This window comes from Vigna radiata, chromosome 7, assembly GCF_000741045.1.
Source record: "Vigna radiata var. radiata cultivar VC1973A chromosome 7, Vradiata_ver6, whole genome shotgun sequence".
Taxonomy (NCBI): Eukaryota; Viridiplantae; Streptophyta; class Magnoliopsida; order Fabales; family Fabaceae; genus Vigna; species Vigna radiata.
In genome coordinates, this window is record NC_028357.1 from 16,779,170 (window position 1) to 16,787,615 (window position 8,446).

The window sequence follows — 8,446 nt, forward strand, 5'->3', positions numbered from 1 at the left end:
GCTAAGCACGCAGATATGCATGCGCTAAGTGAAAATCTCAATTGCAAACCTCTAATTGGCTCAATTCGCTCAACGCATAGTGTTGGTGTGCTAGGCGAGAATCTCATATTTTGGCTAAGCGACTGATGGCGTGCACTTAGTGAGACAATGTTATCAACACTCTAAATAATGTAGAATTTCCTTTACAATTGTTTACACAACTTTTCTACTTCCTATTACAACTTTTCAATGAGGACACACATTAATAATCACAACTTTGAGCTCAAGTATGAAAACAAGTATTTTTCACACTTATCATTAGGTAGCTTATGTAACGTTAAGTGGTTGTAGAATTAAGAGATGTAGGACTTGAAATAGCCTTGAGAGCTATTGTCCAGACTTAGAGGCCTCTAAGTCCCACATCCTTTAGTTTTCTCTAACTACTTCATCTTCTAGTGCTATATAAGCAACCTAAGGTCTACTTTGTACATACACATTCAAATTTCAACATAAAAATTGTTTTGCATTCAATTGCATTATATAAAATTTTGTCTCTTAGTTTACACTTGGCTCTTATCTTGTGAAGAACAAGTGACAATCCTCCTTGGTACTTATCTTGGATCATTTCAAGTGGCACGCCTTCCAATTCATAAGTTTCCTTTCCTTTCTCCCTTATATTTTTAGTGTTTTAATTCCCTTTCTTAATTGTTCTTGTTTAGTTTTTAGATTTATTTCTATCTAGGGATGTTGTTCCATATCACTAATCATGTGCTCTTGTACTGGAATTTTGAGTTGTTATCTACTCCTACACTCTTGTTGAGTTACCCATATACTAGAACGTTGAGTTCCTCCAATACTCGGTCACTAGAAATAATAAATTACTTTTTTGCTCGGGTGTTGAGATGCCAAGATGTTCCTATGCTTCGACATTAGAAATACTAAATTTTTATTTGTTAAATTGCTATTCTTATACTCGTCTTAGTAACTCAGGTGTCACCTTCAAGGTATTTTCTTATTACTACCTCCATGGTCTTTTCTTATTGCCACATTTATGGTCTTTTCTCATTGTCACCTCAATGGTCTTTTCTCATTCCCAACTCCATAGTCTTCTCTCTTTGCCACCACCATGGAGTTTTCTCATTGCGACCTTCAGGGACTTTCTCCTTACCACATCCATGGACCTCTCTCGTTACCACTTCCATGAAATTTTCGTGTTACCACATCCGTGGACTTTTATGGTTACCACCTCTGTGGACTTTTATCATTGCCACTTCCATGGGCTTTTATCATTGCCACCTTTGAGGACTTTTATTGTTGCCAACTCTGTGAAGTTTTCTCATTTCCACCATTGTGGATTTTTGTCGTTGCTACCTCTGTGGTCTTTTCTCGTTTCCACCTCCATTGTCTTTTCTGATTACCACCTCCATAGTCTTTTCCCATTATCGTCTACTAATTTAGATGCCTAGTTTGAGAGCTTATGGTGTCCCATTAACGGGCTTTATGTGCTGTTAGAGTAGGCTTTCTAGTAATGGATGTTTGTCCTTGTGCATCTGGTAAAGGAACCTGTTAACTGATTGGCAAGTGTACCAAATCGTACCAAGTAATATAAAATGGTAAGACCAAGAATATTTTTCCAAGAGACTTGTACCACTAAACAATCGTGTAATACCTTAAGTAGTTAAGACTGAAGAACGAATTCCATTGGATGAAATTAAAATGCAATAAAAGTAAATATGATGCTTTTAAAGTAAAATTGATCTTTTGATACTAAAACACAGATAGTGGATGAAATTGATGATATGAGATGATGACGTTGTTGGGGTTTAAATTTCACCTACTTCACTTTCATGCATATAAGAACTCATCTTCTTCATTAGATTGTTAATGTCACTTACAAAGTTACTTAGAACTCAATCTCTTGGCGTAAAAAGCCTAACTTTAATTATTAGGTCTCAATCCCTTGAATCCCTAATAACCAATTCCGCATTAAGAAAAGGAGCTTAAGACAACCAAACGTTTTATTTCTATCCCTAAACAATAATTCCTTTGGGTGAAATGCTCCAGATCATGGTTCATGAATACTTCCCAATATCACTAATATCAAATCATCAAGCTATGAATCGTCAAAACAGAACTAGCATTATGAATGGGAGAAAAACACTAACATTCAATGAAAGAAGCAATGGATATTTAAAATATGTTCAAGTACATGAAATTCAGAGGTTACATCTTCCTCAACAACAAATGGGTTTAGCTCTCCATTGTCATGGAGAACCTTGGCTTACAATGGAAGAATGAAAATAAGATGGAAACCCTAGAAAGGGAGAAGGAATGCTACCGCATGCCCAATCTTCCTCCAAAGGGTTGAAAATAGGCTTTCTGTGCTTCAATCGTCAAAAGATATGAACCCTAGTGCGTAAAAACCTTTAAATAGATCAAACGTTGCATATGGGCCAACATCGTTGGTGCTCAACACCTTAACAAGGGGCAACCAGGCGAGCTTGCGAGAAGACTGGCGCTCAGCGCCGTGGCTGAGGGAAACCAAGCATCATGCGTGATAGAAAGTTAGCGCTCAACGCCTTAGAGGAGGGTAACCAGACATGGATGTGCAACCATCACTACTGAGGGCCCCTGAAAAGGGCAACCTAAGCGTGGTTGCATGACAATCAGCTCCTAGGGCCCAGAAAAGGGCAACCAAGCATCCTTGAGCCTTCTGCAACCTTCTATTCTGGTGCTTTTGTTGTCCTTCCTTGGTTCCAACTCCTTGATACTTTACTCCTATTCCAAAATATACCAATAACCTACAAAATTAAGGGAATTATTGATAAAAATCATTAACTATAACCACAATTCACTTATTCACACAATTCAACTAAAAACAAGAGTTTAATCAAGTTTCACAATCAAAAGGAGTTGATTAGTTATCAAAATTGCATCATAGATAACAATAAAATCAACTGTTATCAGAGCCTAGGGAAGGAAACCCTATTGCGCTTACTTCTTTCTTGCTCTTGCAAATGTTTTCATCTTTCGAATTTATTTGTTTTTTCTTCCTTTTTTTTATGTTGATTTTTGCATAGTTATGTGGTGTGTGATCATAGTTATGGTACTACTAGTCAACAATCATAGTTAGCATAAATGAGCATAAATGAATAACTAAAAAAATAAAATATCCTAAGTAAAGGTTTTAGGAATAGAGTGTTTGCTTATATGTTCAACATATGTCGTCTTAGGCCTTCTATCAATGGATGTTTGTCCTCATACTTATCTATTCTTGATTTATCTTATGATGACCTTGATGATTAGCTTTCCATTAAGTTCTTTTTCCTTATAGGCTCCATTATGGAGGGGATCCATAATGAAACATGATTTATCCCTATCGGGTGCAAGGTTTCTTTTTTGCTTTATAGTTGGAATTTCTCTATACTAGGCTTATCTTCCACACTGTTCTTTCTTAGATCTAGGTATTGAAATGCTGAATTATAATCTACTACTATAGTCGAGCAATAGAATGTCGAGTTATTCCTAAACTTGGACACTGGTGTTGGATGAAAAACCAACGACAAGTGCATCGGTCACAACATAGCAAATGATAAAAGTCTTTCTCCCCTAAGGAACTTGTGTAACTCTTGACAACTCTCACAGTTCATAACTCAATTAAGCACAAAGATAACAAAAAGATAAGAAACTCATTTTGATATTTTTATCAAAATGTTTGTGTACACAAAAATGTAACATAGTCGAGCACTAGAATGTCGAGTTATTCCTAAACTTGGACATTGGTGTTGGATGAAAAACCAACGGCAATTGCATCGGTCACAACATAGCAAATGATAAAAGTCTTTCTCTCCTAAGGAACTTGTGTAACACTTGACAACTCTCGCAATTCATAACTCAATTAAGCACAAAGATAACAAAAAGATAAGAAACTCATTTTGATATTTTTATAAAAATGTTTGTGTACACAAAAATGTAACATAGAGTATTTACAATTCATTAAGTCTAGAGTTTAACCACTTCATTCTCATGCATTGACAAACATCTCAATTTTATTTTCATGTAAAAAAAAACCACAAGCATACTCAAGTTTTAATCCCTTGAATCGTCAACAAGCAACCACATGATAAGTTCAAAGGTAAGAGATTATTAATGAATCAAGTTATATTCCTAGATACAAACATCCATTAGGCATTCAATTTCAAGCCTAGATTCTAAAGATATTTCTCAACACCTTAAGAATCACCAATCAAGCCTGGGAATAATTCATATCAAGCATTAAGCATGGAAATTTAATAGTAACATTAATTGGAAAGGCATATAACATTAATAACACAAAATTACACAAGAGTTCCATGTTTTACAACTAATCTCAACAAATAAGAATAATCCTCCAAGGTGGAGAACTTAAGATTCTGCAAATTGAAGAGATAGGGAAGAAATGGAAACTAAAGAGAATATGCAAGCCCTTTTCTAAGGATCTTGGTAACTGCTCCATGATCCAATTGCACCTCTTCTTTTCCTTAACACCTCCAATGTGCAACTCATCTTTCTCTTCAACCCCAAAAGGAGGAAAGCCACAATGGACGAAGGAGGAAACCCAAGGAGGAGTGGGAATGATGGAATCCGTTTTGGAAACTAAATGGAGATCCATGAAAGGAGCATTAACTTAAGCTAAGGCTAGGAGATTAGAAGAAGAAGAATGAATTTCAAGCTTGTTCTTGCTTTCCCTCAAGCTTTAGAAGACATTAGACATCTCACAAAGAGCCATGGTAAAAAAAGAGGGAAGAGGAAGGTGGAACTTCAAGGATTCTACTCTTGTGGAGATCACAATTTTACTCTTCTTCTTTTATCTTGAACACTTTTGTAAATATGTAGTAAAGCTTCATATGACATTGTATTTGGGTAAGAAACTTTGTATAGTCTTGTTTAGAGGGATTGATGCCTTTAAAGTTGAGGAGAATGCACCAATAGGATCTTAGAAAAGAAGTTGCACCTAAATGGGTTATAAGTAGGTTTTGGAAGGAGTTAGTTACAATTAGCCATTTGCACAAAATGCTAGGCCAGTTAGTTAAAGGCTCCTCCATTAAAAGCCTTAGGCACCCTTTTTGTAATTTAGCATTTTTCCTTCACCTATAAAATGAGAGACACCCTTTGTAATCCTGAGAACTAGTTGAATGTAGAGTTACTTTTTTAAAATTGCAAGTTTTCTCTTCCTTAGCTTTCACTCTAAGAAATGTCTTTCTCTAGACTTTTTTCTCACATTCTCCTTCATTGTTGGCCTCACCGCCTAGAAGGACTTCTACCAAGACCAACCAACACCAAAAAAAACATCTCTTCATCTGTAGTAGCGTCCACAACCTTCATCATCTCACATGGAGTCCATCCTTTGAAGAGCTTCATCAATACATCTTGGAGAGCATCTCTTGTTGAAGGAGCATCCTTAAAGCAATCTTTATTAGAAAGAGCTTCCCATCACTCTGAACAACCTCCAAGAGCCTCTCCCAACCACCCTATACGATTCTACTTGTGTAAGAATGAGGAATCATAAAAACCCTCACAGAAACATGATTAAATGCTCATTTTCGCATATTAGGGTTGATAAACTCGCCCCACGACTTTATTCTCACACAACGAGATCTAAAAATGATGATCCCTGACTTGTAACTCACTAGGCAAACCAAATTTTTTCCCAATGACTCGAATACTACAGCTTTAAGCTATCAATTTCATCCAACGAGCACCCAACTATTCCAGCAAGCTAGCCTAACACCCAATGTTGATTTTCTAGTCGTTTGAGTGATCCATTGTAGCATAACCTTGCATGTGAGTCTTTTCTTGATTTTTGTAGCCTAAGGTGTGATTTTAAAGCCCTTGAAGTGGGTAATTGTCTAAAAAAAATAATTCTTGTCCAATCATGTTTCCTTAACTTTCAGGTTATTTTCCTCCATCAACATTGCTTCCCATTTCCTTATTTCACACAATTAAAGAGAGATTAGAGGTAAAAAAACATATACTAACTAAAACACAAGAAGCCATAAAACACACTAAACTTAAGGACAAAACAAGGTACCACTTATGAAGGAGTTTATTTATTAATGAAAGTATACATAAAAAACATGTAAAATCAATAGTTATCACTCCCCCACACTTAAAATCTTTTTTATCCTTAAGCAAAAGGTAACTTGGCTTAGAAATACGTCTACTTAGCAAAGGTCAAATAACTGAAAAAAAAAAGTTCATATAATCAAATTAGATAACATTCGTGAATACTCTTCTTTAAAATCAAATTCATAGATAATATGAGAAACTTTCCAAATCCTAAGCTATGGTGCTCACAGCGTCAATATCGTAAGATTAAACATGCTTTATGAGAGACTAACAATCATGGCATAGATGATTTCATTGATAAAACAAAGAAATCAGTCCTCACTAGAAAAAAAGTGTTTCACTCAAGCACACTAGTGTATATGTGTGTTTGTTGTTCTCTCTTTAACTACTAATAGCACACCATTTGAATTTGCTTTTCATTTCAAGAGCCAATAATTATAAAAACATTACTAACATGAACAAGGACTTTATTTGGTGTTGTAACTAGGTTAGAAATGGAATTGGTGTATCTGGGTAGCAAAAATGAGTAGAGAAAACAATCACATCAAGTATTCATTAGGCATTCAATTTTAAGTATAGATTCTAAAGATATTTCCCAACACCTCAAGAATCACCAATCAAGCAAAGAAAAAATCCACATCAAGCATTAAGCATGGAAATTGAATACTAATATGAATTGGATAGGCATATATCATTAATAACATAAAATTACACAAGAGTTCCATTTTTATAACTAATCTCACCAAATAAGAATTACCCTCCATGGTGGAGAACTTTGGGTTCTACAAATTAAAGAGATAAGGAAGAAATGAAAACAAAAGAGAAGATGTAAGCCTTCTCCCAAGGTTTTTAGCAGCTGCTCCATGATTTAGTTACACCTCTCATTCGGCTCAACACCTCCAATTTCCAAAACATCTTCCTCTTCAACCCCAAAAGGGGAAAAACCACCATGGATGAAGGAGGAAACCCTAAGAAGGAGAGGTAGAGCTTCCTAACACTTCAAAGAGCCTCCAAGAGCCTCTCCGAAGCACCCTAGGTGATTCAATTCGTGTAAGAATGAGGAATTATGAAAACCCTTGCAAAAACATGATTAAATACCCACTTCCCATATCAGGGCTGACAAACTTGCCTCGTGGCTTTATTTTCGCCTAAAAAGGCCTAAAAATGATGCTCCTTGACTTATAACTCGCTGAGCGAGCTAAATTTTTCCCAATGACTCGAATATTATACCATTGGACTGTCATTTTTTTTCCAACAAGTAGTCAACTCACTCAACAAGTTATCCTAGTGCCCAAAGGTGGTTTTCTCATCATTTGGGTTAGTCCATGGTAGTATAACCCAACAAGTGAGCCTTTTCTTGATGTTTGCAGCCTTGGGTGCGATTCTATAGCCCCTAAAGTGGGTATTTTTCTAAAAATAATTCTTTCTTGTTTAATCATGATTCCGTGAGTTCCATCTTGTTTCCTCCATCAAAATTACTTCATATTTCCTTATTTCACACACTCAAATAGACATTAGAGGTAAAACAAACATATACTAACTAAAACGAAAGAAAACATATAAATATAATAAACTTAGGGAAAAAACAAGGTAAAACTTATGAAGGAGTTTATTTATTCATGAAAGTATACACACAAAAACACATAAAATGAAAAATTATCAACTAGAAATTTGAGCTTTTAATGTAATCAATCACTAGAATGTTGAGATTGCTATCGTGCAGTGGAACGATTAAAGAGCGTGTACATAGACAATAACCAAGAGAGGAAGGGTGAATTGGTTATTTTAAAAATTATGATTTTCTTTTGCAACTTTTATCAAACAGTTTATAAGCAAGAGTTATAGAGTTGAAGAAAATCACACAAAAGATTTTATCCTAGTTCGAATAAACAGATTCTACGTCCAGTCGCTAATCACTATAAAGGGTGATTAACCTTTTTCACTATAATATAGTTTCATATTACAAACAAAGTAATACAAAGATTAGAAATAGAAAACACTTTCCTTCGACACATGATGGAAAGAACTCAGCTCAATCAACTTGAAGAGAACCGCTTAGACCTTAAACGAACTAAACACAAGCTTCTCCTTTTCACAAGACTTTATTGAACTCACTTTAAAGCTTGAGAACTTCCTCAGAACAAATATGTATTCTCAAAAGGCTTAGATTCCCTTTAAAGGCTTTAGGAAAGGTGTATATATTGGCTAGGGGTCAAAAACGGAAAAACCTGCTCCCAACTGCCAGTGATAATTGATTACCATAAGTGATAATCAATTATTTGAGGTCGTTATGGGGTTTTAGAAAACGTGGTAATCGATTATCATTAATGATAATCGATTATTGACAAACCTTAGACAA